The sequence below is a fragment of the Littorina saxatilis genome, linkage group LG5, assembly GCF_037325665.1.
Source record: "Littorina saxatilis isolate snail1 linkage group LG5, US_GU_Lsax_2.0, whole genome shotgun sequence".
Classification (NCBI taxonomy): Eukaryota; Metazoa; Mollusca; class Gastropoda; order Littorinimorpha; family Littorinidae; genus Littorina; species Littorina saxatilis.
In genome coordinates this window covers 42,406,777-42,420,736 of record NC_090249.1, presented here as the reverse complement: position 1 = coordinate 42,420,736, position 13,960 = coordinate 42,406,777, and the positions used below count along the sequence as shown (strand labels likewise).

General features: G+C 43.0%; 1 protein-coding gene across 6 annotated transcripts in view; it reads right to left on the bottom strand.

Moving 5' to 3' along the window:
• LOC138967180 (focal adhesion kinase 1-like) overlaps window positions 1-13,960 on the bottom strand; it is a 170,855-nt gene that overhangs the window by 62,377 nt on the left and 94,518 nt on the right. The window lies entirely within an intron of this gene.

Sequence of the window (13,960 nt, the reverse complement as noted above, 5' to 3'; positions counted from 1 at the left end):
CCCTTTTCTAATCCCCACCATCGTCTTCCCTTCAATGTCTCTCCAACTGAACCCAAAAGAACAAAAAAACAAAAAAACAAAACAAAAACCATGACTGAAACAGCGGCCATGCTTCGAGTTCTGATTAAGAAGGGCGGGTTAGATTTAGTTACGAATATTTACCACCTCACTCCATGCCTTTCTTGAAATGATTTTTCATTTCTTTCCTAACACTCCTTAACTCTTCCCAAATTTCTCTCATTCTTGTCCCTTCTTCTCCTCCGTCCCTTCCCTTCGGCAATTCTGCGATTATTCTCTTCACACGAAAAGAGGGAGGCTCTGCTCCACTTTATCACAATGAAGGAGAAGAATGGTGTTCAAGGATGCAAATGAAGCCAATCGCTTTTGGAGTTTACAGCCTGCAACTCGGTCCCAGAACATGCATACCAAGCACTCACGGACCCCTCTACTAAACAGCCTGTGAAAAAAATCGATAACACTTTGGAAGCATACGGATGTTTAAAAAATGGGCCCACGTGACAACAATGACAAAATCTGTCGATATAACAATAGCAACTCCTGCTCCGCACTAAAAATGTGCAGCTATTCTACACTCATTCCCGTAAAAGGAACTGACTTATGAGCAGAAGACGCAATTATTAAGCAGGATTACAACTACCACGCTGATTTCAGTCATGCTGGCATAATTCTTTAAGAAAACCATGTGGGCGTTATAAGAAAATAAGCCGCATTCTAGCCGGATAAGGTGATCGAGCAAAAACACAGTGGGTGTTAAACACGGGTGACATTTTGAGGGCGATGCAGAATTCTAATCAGAAGGAGATATAAAAAAGTTAAAAAAGTTTTTAAAAAAAGAGGAAGAAAAACACAAGTAACATTTTGAGGGCGGTGCACAAATCTAATCAGGAGGAGATATAAACAACAAGTCGCGTAACGCGAAAATACAACATTTAGTCAAGCTGTCAAACTCACGGAATGAAACTGAACGCACTGCATTTTTTCACCCAGAGCGTATACTCGTAGCATCGTCAGTCCACCGCTCGTGGAAAAGGCAGTGACATTGACAAGACGCCAGAATAGCGCGGTAGTGGTTGCGCTGAGCCATATAGCACGCTTTTCTGTATCTCTATTCTTTTTAACTTTCTGAGCTTGGTTTGAATCCAAACATATCATATCTATATATTTTTAGAATCAGGAAGCGACAAGGCATAAGATGCAATTGTTTTTAAATCGATTTCGGAAATTTAATTTTAATCATAATTTTCATATTTTTAATTTTCAGAGCTTGTTTTTAATCCGAATTAAACTTATTTATATGTTTTTGGAATCGAAAAATAATGAAAAATAAGATGAAATTGTTTTTGGATCGTTTTATAAAAAAAATATTTTTATAACAATTTTCAGATTTTTAATGATCAAACTCATTAATTAATTTTTGAGCCTTCAAGCTGAAATGCAATACCAAAGTCTGGCCTTCGTCGAAGATTGCTTGGCCAAAATTTCAATCAATTTCATTAAAAACAAGAAGGGCAAAGCCCATACGACTCACATGCTTGACCTCGACCTTTAGGGTAACTAAACCTAGCAATGACATCATACACTAAGAACTGCTTTACACATTTTTCCTACCAAAATACATGTGACCTTGACCCAAGGTCAAGGTCATCCAAGGTCATGCAACACAAAGCTGTTAATTCAAGACATAGGAAGTACAATGGTGCTTATTGGCTCTTTCTACCATGAGATATGGTCACTTTTAGTGGTTCACTACCTTATTTTGGTCACATTTCATAAGGGTCAAAGTGACCTTGACCTTGATCATATGTGACCAAATGTGTCTCATGATGAAAGCATAACATGTGCCCCACATAATTTTTAAGTTTGAAACAGTTATCTTCCATAGTTCAGGGTCAAGGTCACTTCAAAATATGTATACAATCCAACTTTGAAGAGCTCCTGTGACCTTGACCTTGAAGCAAGGTAAACCAAACTGGTATCAAAAGATGGGGCTTACTTTGCCCTATATATCATATGTAGGTGAGGTATTCAATCTCAAAAACTTCAGAGAAAATGGGAAAAATGTGAAAAATAGCTGTTTTTTAGGCAACATTTATGGCCCCTGCGACCTTGACCTTGAAGCAAGGTCAAGATGCTATGTATGTTTTTTGGGGCCTTGTCATCATACACCATCTTGCCAAATTTGGTACTGATAGACTGAATAGTGTCCAAGAAATATCCAACGTTAAAGTTTTCCGGACGTCCGGACGTCCGGACGTCCGGACGTCCGGACGGACGGACGACTCGGGTGAGTACATAGACTCACTTTTGCTTCGCATGCGAGTCAAAAATGAGGATGTGATAGTGCCGCCTCAACTTTTACAAAAAGCCGGATATGACGTCATCAAAGACTTATCGAAAAAATGAAAAAAAAAAGTCTGGGGATATTATACCCAGGAACTCTCATGTAAAGTTTCATGAAGATCGGTCCAGTAGTTTTCTCTGAATCACTCTACACACACACACACACACACACACACACACACACACACACACACACATACACCACGACCCTCGTCTCGATTCCCCCTCTATGTTAAAACATTTAGTCAAAACTTGACTAAATGTAAACAAGAAGGGCAAAGCCCATACGACTCACATGCTTTACACATTTTTCCTACCAAAATACATGTGACCTTGACCCAAGGTCAAGGTCATCCAAGGTCATGCAACACAAAGCTGTTAATTCAAGACATAGGAAGTACAATGGTGCTTATTGGCTCTTTCTACCATGAGATATGGTCACTTTTAGTGGTTCACTACCTTATTTTGGTCACATTTCATAAGGGTCAAAGTGACCTTGACCTTGATCATATGTGACCAAATGTGTCTCATGATGAAAGCATAACATGTGCCCCACATAATTTTTAAGTTTGAAACAGTTATCTTCCATAGTTCAGGGTCAAGGTCACTTCAAAATATGTATACAATCCAACTTTGAAGAGCTCCTGTGACCTTGACCTTGAAGCAAGGTAAACCAAACTGGTATCAAAAGATGGGGCTTACTTTGCCCTATATATCATATATAGGTGAGGTATTCAATCTCAAAAACTTCAGAGAAAATGGGAAAAATGTGAAAAATAGCTGTTTTTTAGGCAACATTTATGGCCCCTGCGACCTTGACCTTGAAGCAAGGTCAAGATGCTATGTATGTTTTTTGGGGCCTTGTCATCATACACCATCTTGCCAAATTTGGTACTGATAGACTGAATAGTGTCCAAGAAATATCCAACGTTAAAGTTTTCCGGACGGACGGACGACTCGGGTGAGTACATAGACTCACTTTTGCTTCGCATGTGAGTCAAAAACGAAGTACAAAATAAGATGAATAAAAACTGCGTTGAAGGAAGAAGTGCAATTTGGCAAGAACAGACAATTAGGGATGGTGAATTATTGATCTCTGCGGTGGGGTCATGTAAAGGTCAGAAAAGGTGTTAGCGAGGGTCAGTTCCTTCAGCAAAACCTGAAGTGACAAAAGTTTCAATGGCAGAGGATAGCATCATCAGCACTAAACACAGCAGCTAGCACACACACACAAACACACACACAGACACAGTGGCATTTTTTGCTAGAGTAGCAGAAATTGGTGAGTAAACACTGTTCTATATCCCCATCAGCGCGCACACACTCACACACACACACAAATGTCCTACACAGCTGGAAGGAGACTGCACGGAGATGCAATACAGATCGATCAGCGGTTCTCTCCCAAAACACTGTTGTGTAAGTTCTAGCTATTTGTTTGATATACTGGGCACGGTGCAGGGAGGAGGGTAGGGAGAAGGAAGTGGGGGTGGGGGGTGGGTGGGTGGAGGCGGGGGATGGGAGTGAAGGAGGGCACGCCAGACTCGGGGTCCAATCGATGCAAAGTCTGCCAAACACCCATATAATGTAGGTATACTTGGGCAATGTCGACGTTTAATGCGTACATACTCGCAGAAAATGATGGTAATGTTGGGGATAACAGGCCGGGATAACGTATAACTGTCATAGATGGAGAAGGCATTTCTGGGAAAATAGTGTCGTGGTTAAGGAGAGGGGAAGAGGGGAAGAGAGGGGGGGAGGGGAAGAGGGGAAGAGAGGGGGGGGGGGGGTGGAGAAGGGGGGGGGGGTGGAGAAGGGGCGGGCGGAGAGTGAGGGTGGGGGTGGAGAGACAAAACCACACACTGCACTGTTATCGATGCCAGATCCATACTCCACAAAACACCAGCAACATGAAGGTTCTGGTTTACATACAATGTTGGTACACACTTGCATAGCCACTGTTGACAAACATTCCACGCATAAAACCTAACGGGGGTTTACATATTTTCATGGCAAATACTGCCTTCTGTACACAGTTAGCTAGATTAGTTGTAGACGTACAAATACTGGAAATAAATACGCGGGCAACCAGCCCAAAAAGGAAGGGATATTTCTATTACAAGATTTCTCTTTTGAAGGAAAGACAGTGGGTGTATGATCAAAGTCTTCTGTTGCTTAGTTGTATTTTTGTGATGTCTTATCCAAGCTACTAAAAAAAAATGGAATTGCCAAAGAGAGAGAGAGAGAGAGAGAGAGAGAGAGAGAGAGAGAGAGAGAGAGAGAGAATTTTAGTGAAGTGTGCCATTACTGGACCAGTGCTGTGCCCAGGATGTCAATTCAAAAATGAAGGGTGCAAATATGCTACCTTCGCTAGAGCAATAACTTAGAAAAGCAAACCATTTGAGATCATTTGGCTCAGCTATTATGTAACCCCCCCCCCCAAGAAAAAATCAATCGAAACAGTTCAAGGTCATTTGCCCTCACTACTGTTGCATCATCGATTCGGTCCCCGACTCCACCCATTTGTCCCTTTTCACAAAATTAGCCAAGGTCACAAGTCTCAACTGCTAATGCACTGCCCTCCCTTCCAACCAGACCCCCCGTTCGGCCTCTCTTCCATTTCCCCTTGAGTATCGGGATGCGAGTGCATGATTTCGTGTCCCGAGGCAAGGGAGAGGACAGACATGCGCAAAGTCCAATCTCGGCTTAACTGACCCCCTCAGATTTCAGATTAGCCTCACTTTGGCAAAAGCAAAACAGGGGGAGGCAGTCCTCGAATTCTCAGCAGACGTCTCTGAAGTTCTCAACACGAGGTCAATAATTATTGAGCCGCCCCTTCTGGAATGAGAGTGCCTTTCTCTGTCATTCCAGACGTTCCATCAAAGATCGGACCCTATAGTTTTTTGGGACGTGAGTGCCCAATGCTTAGCGCAAGTCAATCACTGATCAGACTCGGCGATTTTCTTGGAGGGGGCGTGAGAGTCCATTTAGTGATGGTCTTGTGGGCAGGCTTCCAGAATTACGGTGAGAAAGAGTGGTTATTGGATGGTAACGTGTTAATGGTATGTGTCCGTTGACGAGTGTGTTGTGAATTAACCAGCCCCATGTCTAACGCCTACAGGGCGGAGAGAAAGAGAGAGAGAGAGAGAGAGAGAGAGAGGATGATGATGGAACTTTATTTTCCAAAGATAAAAGTTAAGGCTACGCCTTTTCTTACAACCTGTCCTTAAATCTAATACAAATTCCAATAAATGATAAACAAGTAGAACAAGAAGAGCAAACGCTCGATCGAGTCACTTTCGCAGTTCTGAATATTATATGAGGCATCAGATGGACAGGAAGAAATTGCTATTCACAACACAATGAGTCACGTTCACATAAAATTTGAGCCCGGTCACTTTTATAGTTTCCGAGAAAAGTCCAACGTTAAGGTGGTGTCTACGGACGGACGGCCGGCCGGACAGACTAACACTGACCGATTACATAGAGTCACTTTTTCTCAAGTGACTCAAAAACGGACAAATAAGCAAACAGAGAGAGAGAGAGAGAGAGAGAGAGAGAGAGAGAGAGACAGACAGACAGAGAGAGACAGAGAGAGACAGAGAGAGAGAGCCAGACAGACAATCCTGCGCCAGATGGCCTCAATATTTCTTCTTGTCACGTACAGCCCACAACTAGAGATCCCCCCTCCCACCATGACCCATCAATCCACAAAAATCCAACTCCAAAGCATTGATCAGGACTGCCAGGAAATCCCCCCCCCCCCACCACCACCACCCTTCCTCCATGCACCCCATTCTTTCTTTCTTTCTTTATTTGGTGTTTAACGTCGTTTTCAACCGTTCAAGGTTATATCGCGACGGGGAAAGGGGGGAGATGGGATAGAGCCACTTGTTAATTGTTTCTTGTTCACAAAAGCACGAATCAAAAAATTGCTCCAGGGGCTTGCAACGTAGTACAATATATGACCTTACTGGGAGAATGCAAGTTTCCAGTACAAAGGACTTAACATTTCTTACATACTGCTTGACTAAAATCTTTACAAACATTGACTATATTCTATACAAGAAACACTTAACAAGGGTAAAAGGAGAAACAGAATCCCTTAGTCGCCACTTACGACATGCTGGGGAGCATCGGGTAAATTCTTCCCCCTAACCCGCGGGGGGTCCCATTTACCCCAAACGTCCCCTCCAAATCCCAAATGCCAGTACATGATGGGCGGCCAGCTAATGAAATTCAACACTTGACAGAACACCGCTCTCAGCTTTGCGGGCTGTCATGTTTTGAGAGCCCATGGGGGATACAGGGGGATCAGACACCGGATAAGACTGGGACCCGTATAGATGGAGGAGATGCGGAATAAGGAAAGCCAAGTAAGGGTAAATGGGTCGGATCCTTTTCTGCGGTAAAAGGAAGTCTTTGGGATTGGCGGAGTAATGCCGGCGATCAAGGGTTGCGTATGTCTGGGCTTTGTTTCTCCTGACAAAAACGTGACAAATTGTTTCACTGTACGCGCTGTTTCTTGTCATTATGCGTCTGGAATAGAAACGCATAAACAAAACATTGGGCTGAAAGTAACAGCGGTTGTCATCTTCCTTGTCCGTCCACGGAGCAAGAAGAAGCACAGGAAGCAGAAAAAAAGGGAAACACGCAACCCGTAGATTTGTGCACCTCTGGAAGAGTCCTCCAGAATCTGCTGCAGTCCACACATGTGTACCTCTTTCTACATTTTATTGACTTATTCAGGAATACTGATCAGAATAATTGTCAAAAAGGCACAGACACACCACCCAATGCCGGTTGTTTGTACTTTTGAGATTTGCCAACAAAAGACACCAAATAATAACCGGATCCAAGGCTTCCGGGTCCAAGGACAAATGCACAGTCCTTCGTCACTAGAGCAGCAAAGGCAAATGATACGATCGAAGAATCAAAGTACCACAAACATCCAGTCATTTTCAAACATTTGTTCTGATCCGACGACAAAAGGTACTCAAATCTTGACCAGTGTCCTTCAATGAACATGACTGGACCCAAGGGCAAAGACATGAGGACAATCCTTTGTCTCTAAAGTAGTGAAGGGTTGGTCGTGACGCTGGTACTAAGGGACTGGGGACAAAAGCAGAGAGGTGGTGATGGGGGTGGTACCTAGGACAGTAGAGGAGTGACTGACGACAACAACTGAGGACACTAAGGACAACCAGAATCAATAATTGGTCTCGACGACGGTTGGTCTCAAGAGGGACCAAGTCAATTAATAACGGAGGGTCAGGTCGACGGCCATTGTGTGGGAACTATGGGGTGCGTTTTTATGGACAAACGTCCACAACGGGAACAGTAAAATAGTCAATAGTCAAATTTTTTTGTACAACTGAAGTGGGCTGGAACAGGTCAATTTTGTTTTCTGGTGATCGATCAACGTCCCTCCTCCCACCAACTTCGACCAATGAGTGCAATTACCTTGGTCTGTGGCAAGTGTATAGTTCCTGGACATTTTGCTCTGGCTTTCGAAGATGGAAACAGTTGGGTCCGACACAAGGACAAGACTTACAGGCTAATCTATTTTTCAAAGCAAAATCTCTGACTGATCACGCCCCCCCCCCCCTCCCCCAACCAACAAGGTTTAATAATTGACAAAAACAATGTAAATGTTTTGTTCTGTCTAAAATTACACGTTCCAATAACTTCCTATTTTGCTTTTAATACTCCTTCTCGCCTTCTTTCCCCTGGCAAAATTCCAACACCCCTTCCAACAACCTGCAGGGAAACAAGTGTGAAAAGCCAGCACGAATGCCATAGCACATTACAGCGGTCCCGTCCGTCCTAACTCTTTCATCCTTTCTTCTACTCCGACTGGTCTCGTCAAATTAACCCTCCCAAGGGACGCATAGTTGGAAGAAGCGGCCGGCTGATCACTCTTTTAGCGGACAGAATCTGTTGCCAAGTAACCATAAAAATACATTGGCATCACCGCGTGGCCCCCATTGATTTTTCTTGGAGCCCACTGGGTACCGATAGTCTCAGTCGTGACCTGCTCGGAACGAAGATGAGAAGAGGGAGGGGGAAACTGTTTAAATGAGTGCATAGGGACCTTGACCAACACTATGCTGCTCTGTCACCAAACGGTCAATATTTTATGGTGGCTTTTTCACTGCGACTTTCATTAGTAATTAGTGACGTGTGTGTGTGTGTGTGCGTGTGTCAAGGTGTGTGTGTGTGCGTGCGTGCGTGTGTCAATCTGTGTGTGTGTGCGCGCTTGCATGCGTGAGTTTTCTTTCTTGGTATTCTGAGATTTTTGCGATCTCCCAAGTGAAGTACAATGTATGTGCAGAGCTGCTATTCATCCCCCCCCTCCACCCCCTTCGTTTTCGTGTAAGGTAATTACATATTTTTCATTTTCTACAAACCTCACGGAATATATGAACGCGGCTCCAAAGGGACACATACACATCTCCTGTATCAAAGTCCCTGAAAAAATGTGTTCACTGTTACGCAAATTCGTGTGCGTTCATACTTCGTATTGTGCGTGCCAAGCGCCGTTTGTATAATGACAGACATTTCTGAGACAAGGGACTTGCAAATTCAGCTGCATGTTTGCATTTATTGAACCAGTTTTTGCTTCAAATAAAAAAATTGCTCCGGATCCATTTTTTTTTCAATTGTAAAAATACAATACGATCATCTCTTGCCCAATGTAATCTGAGAGCATGCCCCTCTCCTCCCCCATCCACCCAAGAGGGGGGGGGGGGGGAATAAACAAGGAAAAAACCATCGATGGTAATTCGTGCAATCTAGGGATCTGAAGAACGATCTCTGGAATTTGAAAATGCGGAAAATCTGCCAAGAGATTCCGTCAAAACATAGTCAGGGGTGATGGAGCCATTGGATTGTGTAGTCAAATGAAAATGCTCCCTTTTCATACTAAAGCGTGAAAGCATAACTGGGTTGCCTCTTGACTTTTGTTCCACAGGAGAGAATAGACTCATGCATATTCATCAGGAAAGACGAGACACACACATCTGACAGATGGGCTCTTCATGGCTGTGTGGACAATAGGTCGTATCACACATCGAGAAAAGGCACATAATTCTTGTTTCTTCATGCAATAAAAATCTACAACAATCGTAAAATCAATGAGAATGTAATCACGAACAGATACAAATGTACATAATTCTTCTCCATAAAAATCCAGTAAAATGTGTGCAACTCGTAAAAGGTTCAGCATGAAAGATGAGAATGGAAAATCTGTTTAGTGAATTCTAAGGGAGCCAGGAGATTAACCCACAATTGCTGAAAGTCTACATTATCCTTTAAATATACTTTCCTTCCCGTGTGAACAATCTTGTAAACCCGCCACATATCTTTCCAGGCTTTTACATTATGATTAACAGTCTGGCTGCCTTATATGCAGAGTATATTAGGAGGGGGGGGGGGAGAGACTGAATTAATCTGAAACACTGGCATTAATGTCACCTACAAAATTAATTCTCGATCAGCCAAATTGTTTTACATTGCAAAAAACAACACCAAAAAAACAGCCAGGCTGTGTCAAGGTGAAAGTATGCTCTTACCCTATGTAAAAACCTGGCTTGAACGGGAAGGAAGATATCTTTTAATACAACAAAAAGTTCACATAAAAGGCATTTGCAGATCATAGAATTTAGCAAGGGCGTATCTTTAAAAGAATGCAGATTACATTGTAAGGTTGGAAGCCAAGAGAACACTACATTTTTGTAAAAAAAATAGTTCGCTTATCATTGTTATTTCCTTCAAGTTAAACAGGTGATTTTTTGTTTGTTTGTTTGTTTAACGCCCAGCCGACCACGAAGGGCCATATCAGGGCGGTGCTGCTTTGACATATAACGTGCGCCACACACAAGACAGAAGTCGCAGCACCGGCTTCATGTCTCACCCAGTCACATTATTCTGACACCGGACCAACCAGTCCTAGCACTAACCCCATAATGCCAGACGCCAGGCGGAGCAGCCACTAGATTGCCAATTTTAAAGTCTTAGGTATGACCCGGCTGGGGTTCGAACCCACGACCTCCCGATCACGGGGCGGACGCCTTACCACTAGGCCACCGTGCCGGTCTTAAACAGGTGATGCATAATAAGCAAACTGTCACAACTGAAAAGGAGTGACCTTTAATTTATATTGCATTTCAACCGAGACCTTCAAATAATTTAGTTGCTGAAAGCTTTTCAGCAGATTTCTAAGCACTGTAAAATCTTGCAGCAAATAACTGCCTCTTTCAAGCTTTTGAAACGTCACCCAGGACCGACTACCAGGACTATCATGGCTGAAAGGCACCACAAGTTGGTCTCAGGAGAGTTTGCATGTTAAAAATCAGCATTACATTTCCATATGCTACAATCATCCCAGCATCTTTTTGTATTCATTGATCTTGTCATCCCCAGGACTCAGTCCCTTGGGAATGTCAAACAGGGAACAAGAGACAGCAATTCTCGGTTGGAATCACAACAATTAGGGAATCAAAATCCCATTTTTAATACAGAAAAATTACCACTACACTCAAATGAGTTTCGATCAAAAAGTTATGAATCGATCACCCACAAAATTAATGTAACCCGTCGTGACTAGTAAGAATTATCCAAGGAAAAATCTAATTTTGAAACCTTAATTCAAGGGGGGTGGGCGTAGCCAGAATTGCTTGTATAATTCATGTTTGGAGATAATCAAATTAAGTACAATTGTTATGTATTGTATTGTATAAACACAAACTGCAATATTACAATCCTCACACCCCAATCACATTAACAATCCCGCATCACACGGAACGCTCGGTTTCTCATGCCTAGGTGTCGAACGGAGCGTTTTCGGCGTTCTTTTGTTCCTGCAGCTGTGAGATATTTTAACAGCAACCGAGCCATTGTCCTGGCCACAGACTATCAGTGATGCCTTTTAAATGTACCTCTTAGTGATAGATTTAATATGATTTGATGACTGTTTGACCTTTGATCATAACTAGTGCTGTGATAATGAGCTTTAGCACTGTTGTGATGGTGTTGACACTATACTTGCCCAATTGAGTCTAACTACCTGATGGCTAATCTACTGTGATACCTGTGATAACTGATGATGATTACTGTGATTGGTTTTATGTGTTTGGTTGGTCTCTTCTTTTGGTAGTGCAATAGCGTTAATTATGGATTGTTGTTATCATTTACATAAAAACTTATCTGTTAATCCAAACAATGATATAATTACTGTGATGTTCTTAACTACACTTTAACATGGAATGTATGTATGTATGTATGTATGTATGTATGTATGTATGTATGTAGGTATGTATGTAGGTATGTATGCATGTGTGTTGGTGTGTCGGTGTGTCAAGTGTGCAAGTAAAAAGGGTATTGTAGTTGTACATATATTACTTTAGATATTTTTTTGTTATCATGGGTTTTATAAATTTTCTTCTCTTCTTCTTTTATAATTATTAATTAATGACCTATATGTGCTGATGACCAATTTAATTTCCTTTGTTGGATCAATAAAATGTTATGAGTTATGAGTTATGAGTTATGAACAAACCCAACAACCATCCACTATTCCAAGCTTCAAATGCAATTTCGATAGACTGCAGATAGACTGGCAGCTGCAATAAAAGACAACTGTAGGGGGAAGAAGACGTGAGAGGTGGGGTGGGGGGGGGGGGGGGGTGGGGAGGGTAGAGAGGGTAGAAAACAACGGGTTTGTGAAGGATGGACGATGGCCTTGAGGGTTGTGGGGGGCTAAGGAGTAGCAAAGGGTGGGTTGGTTGTGGGAGCTTGGGCGACAGTGAGATGGAGCTTGGGCAGGGGTGGGTGGGGAGGAAGGGGGGGGGGGGGAGGAAGGGGACGAAAGTGTCTGGAGACAGTTTCTTTGCCTGTGGAACAGCCATCCCTCAACCAAGCAATACCCCCACGCCAAGCCATTCCAGCTCCCGTAACCTTCGACGCCTTTCCCGGAGAAGAAAATCGATCAGCCAAAAGAGGGGGAAGCTATTAAGCAAGACGCCTCGTTGTCGGAGGTGATAAAACACCAGCCTCCCAAAGCTGCTAATAACTGCGAGGATAGGGGGGGGGGGGGGGGGGGGGGGGGGGGGGGGTGAGGGGAAGGGGGAGGTTGAGAAGGGATGGTGGTGGTGCAAAGTTTGGGAAAGTTGTTGAGGGCAACATATATATGTCGTGCCGAATTCACAGAATTGCCGACTTCGCGGAATCGGCAACATTTTTGCCCATTTCGCGTAATCGGCAAAACGCTGCCCATTACGCGAAATCGGCAGCGTTTTGCCGAAAACGCGTAAAGGCTTCTAAAATTTGCCCATTTTGAGAAATCGGCAGCCACTTTTTGGTTTTAAAGTTCTCAAATGCCTGAGATATCATCACACTTAGACAACTAGATACTCGAATGGATAGATATTGCAATAATCGATCAGTTATGGCAAGTTATTGCAAAAAATGTAGTTTTCGTGCATTTCCGGAGTCATGCTCGACACAGCCTAACACAGACCATACAAAACATAGTAGGGAGGTAAAACAATGTTAATGCAATGTTCTGGTGACACAAAAAGTAACAGACTGGCTGTCGCTTTTGCGAAAAGAGCAAATTTTAGAGGCCTTTCCGCATTTTCGACAAAACGCTGCCGATTTCACGTAATGGGCAGCGTTTTGCCGATTACGCGAAATGGGCAAACATGTTGCCGATTCCGCGAATTCGGCAATTCCGTGAATTCGGCACGACATATATATCCTTACATGGTACGAGTGACACCAACACAAAACAAATACAGGACGTGCACAATAACCATCTCCAACCGACAACAAGCAAGGTTCAGAAAATCTGCACAACCGCGACAATAATTATAATGACTGCATGCATCAGAATACCACTGCATTGGCTATGGTCTTGTTTAATCTCCGTCAGCACATCATTTTTGTCCATATTGGTAAAAGGTTTGAAGTTTACTTTGCGCGCGTGTGTGTGTGTGTGTGTGCGTGCAAGGGTGTGTGGGTGCGTGCGTGCGTGCCTGCGTGCGAGTGTGTGTGTAGAGGGGTAAGCTACCGGTAACTGACTCATTACAATTTTAAATGATAGATCGTTCAGTTAATGATCAATTGATCAACTTAGGAGTGAGTTATGTGACCAATTGCTCTTCCTATCCAAAAGAAAAACAGACTCACCCATTTAATAAACAAAATACTAATAGCCCTGTGATTTTTGACTGAATTGGTCAAACTGCCAAATTTTGAAGTACAGCTGTAAGTACTACATGTACTCATATTGCCCTAAAAGAGTGCAGAATTGATGGTTTAATCCTCAAAGGTGCAACACACACTATTTAGCATAAAAGCATGATGAACATGTACCAGCGAAGAGTCTAACACAGTTTGTGTCTGCCCATATTTTCATGTTCCCATGAGATTGTACAACCATTTTATTTTTTATCCACAAACCACCAGGCACAACACAGCATGCATATGAAAAAAGTTATTACATGACAGCAGTCTGACTGACAACAGAAAATACACACACACACACACACACACACACACACACACACACACACACACACACACACACACACACACA